Here is a 3,155-nt window from a genome sequence, read left to right on the forward strand (position 1 = left end):
ACTTCTAGGATTCATTCTTCCAGCAAAATTCCCCGAGCATTGTCGTCACTGCGTCCAAATATATTGTTACCCCGCCTCAAATTGGACCATTTTTGTTGGGCCTCGATGCGAAGAGAAAGTTGGTACACCTCTTCCAAACTAAACAACCGAGCTATAGTTAGCTCATTCCGAAAGTCCTCTTGCAGCCCAGCTTTATAACGAGTTAAAACTTGCCTATCCGACTCTGTCACATGACTGTGTATTGTAAGCTCATGGAACTTGGCAATATAATTTTCTACTATCAAGTGGTAAGAACTTCGCTTTCAGGCGAAGCTTCATCTCATCCCAATCAGTTATGGGTGGTTGTCTACGCCAATCCAATTGTTCTTCAATGCTATGCCACCATACTCTTGCTTGCCCTTTCAACTCATCTTTAGAAACCGAACCTTCTTTTCGGTCACCATATTGAACCATTCGAAGTAATCTTCCAGTGACATTAACCAATCATGAAAGCTATTTGAATCCAAGCTCCCATGATAGTCAGGTACATCCACTCTGATCCGCTTCAATGCCTCATCAAATTGCTCATGGTCCCTTGGCTGTGGTACTGCCAAGGAAAATGGCCAAAGTTGCCTCCCCCCCGAGGTGCATTTGGTGGTTGATAATGCCTACCTGTAGTTGATGGTTCTCACCATCATTCTCTCCTACCACGCCTATTTCTTGGTCTTCATTGTTGTTCTGGTTCTCTCCTTCACCACGATCTTCTTCACGACTATTCTGGGTAGGAAAGACTCGATTCCATACGACCTCCATTTGTTGGGTAGGGGCAGTGAGTTGGTTGGTCATCTGCATCATCATCTTATCACTTTGCTTTTGCGTGAGTTGGCCACCATTGTTGTAGGATGGTCCACTTCTCGTACTCATACTGGTTGGTTACTGAAAGAACCTGGGACTAATGCCAAAATTGATGTCGAACACGTGGATAATAAGAATCTGCAACTAAACAGTATTCAAACTTTTGCAATCAACTCTGCCTTTATTTCATTCAATCATCCCCTTTTATAATCCAGGAGATTATAGTTGGAAATTCAAACAAGCTTACATAACCAATAGAAACTTAAAAATTCAAACCAGCTGAAAACTAGCTTACATAACCAACAGAAATCTAAATTACAAAATAAACTTGAAATTTAAAAGGTAAGTCTAATCTACCGAGTCTTTAGCCTTGGCAGAGTGCTCTCCTACGTCAAATCATCCATCAGTGTTGGCATGAGTTGATCAAATTAGTTGAGCTACAAACATTGTGGCTCAAACATTGTGGCTCAACTAATTTGATCAACTCATGCCAACAGATACAACCCTCTCAGATACTACCCACAAACATTGTGGCTCAGCTAATTTGATCAACTAATGCCAACAGATACAACCCTCTCAGATACTACTTGCTTCATGCATAAAAGAAATCCCTCATTTTTCTGATGCATGGTCTCATTTCAGGGAGTTTTAAATATCAATCACAAACCGGTACTTGACATCACTCTTGATCATCCTCTCAAGAGCTTCATATGCATACTGAATCGGAATTACTTCTATCTCAGGATAAATCTTGTGAGCAGCACAGAAGTTTACCATTTCTTGTGTATCTTTCGTGCCTCCAACTCCACTACCAGTAATAGTTTTCATTCCTGCATGCATGTAGTTCATTAGGCTGGCAAATTCTGAAACCTAGGTTGGTAAATTATATGAACGTCAAGAAATTATCAAGTTCTGAAATTGAGAAAGTTACCTAGCAGAAGGCTAGAAGGTTTGACTTTGACTTCAGTGGGGAAACCCACAAGGACTATCTGCATTAAGAAGACTTAGGGCCTCCTCTCTCTTAGATATGCTTGTGCTGAAAACTGTAACGTTCAACCCAAAAGCCTTGCCAAACTTGACAGCCATAAGACCCAGACCACCGAGGCCAATCACTCCTAGAGATTTACCAGGTTGATTCATCTTGTACCTCATCATGGGAGAATAAACTGGAATTAATTCCAGCACAACACAGAGGTGCTGCCGAAGCCAGTGGATAGTTGTCTGGAATCTTATAGCAATATCTGTAGATCCAATAATTTCCCAAAACAAAACTATAATTCAATTTGTTGTAATCCCTTGATTTCTAACTAGGCAATGCTGATACTAAATAAATCAATGTGCAAATCTACTTATTGACACAACAAATATACAGCATGTCACATCAGATTTAATTACTTAAAAAGTATTGATGTATATAGCACAACTCGGTGATCATATATCCTCATTTTTCACGTCAAAAACCAGCTGCTTACAACATGATCTTAAAAATACTTGCCTTTCATGGACAACAGTGTAGTTGGAGTATCCTCCTTTGGTGATTGAACCATCACTATCGATGCCGTTAAAGTGCCAACAACTCCCTTTGCACAATAAACTTCTAATGCATTATTACAAAAATGGCAATCCCTGCAAGAGTTAACATAAGTCCCCACCCCAACATGGTCCCCAACTTTGAAAACGCGGACATTGGAACCAATCTCCTTCACAATTCCAGCAATCTCGTGTCTGCAGCCATGCAAATAATCCAATGACCATCAGTTTATAAAAATAACAAAAGAAGAAAAATATATATATATATTTTCCAGATTGTTTATTAATATTACACTCCTAAATAATATATATAGCATCACTAATTTGTTTGTTGTCGATCGCAGTTTGATCTATATATGTTTAATTAAGCTTGATGACTTTCCAGCTTGATGAAAATTATATTATTAATGTATATAATTACTATATAATTAACTAATTGATATTATATATTAGTTAATTCATAGAATATTAACAAGTGTTAATAACATATTTAAAATTTTATATTGTTAATAGTGATAGGTTAGATGAAAAATATATAAAATATTGTTAATTTATAGAATATTAACAAGTATTAATAACATATTTAAAATTTTATATTGTTAATTGTACAATTATTATATAAATAATATATATAATATATTTTTTTTTTTATTCGGTCGGTCCGGTCCGAAAAATCTCCACCCCGGGACCGGACCGAATACCGAAATTTATGTAGTGTTTGGAGCGAAACCGACCATGCATTTGGTCGGTCCGGACTAAACCTAGAAACCGACCGGACCGACCGGCTTACA

At 37.7% G+C, this 3,155-nt stretch overlaps 1 pseudogene; it reads right to left on the reverse strand.

Moving 5' to 3' along the window:
• Positions 1-986: 986 nt before the first annotated feature.
• LOC121262012 lies at positions 987-2,585 on the reverse strand (annotated as a pseudogene).
• Between the last annotated feature and the right edge of the window lie 570 nt (positions 2,586-3,155).

This window comes from Juglans microcarpa x Juglans regia, chromosome 4S (genome assembly GCF_004785595.1).
Source record: "Juglans microcarpa x Juglans regia isolate MS1-56 chromosome 4S, Jm3101_v1.0, whole genome shotgun sequence".
In the NCBI taxonomy this organism is placed as follows: domain Eukaryota; kingdom Viridiplantae; phylum Streptophyta; class Magnoliopsida; order Fagales; family Juglandaceae; genus Juglans; species Juglans microcarpa x Juglans regia.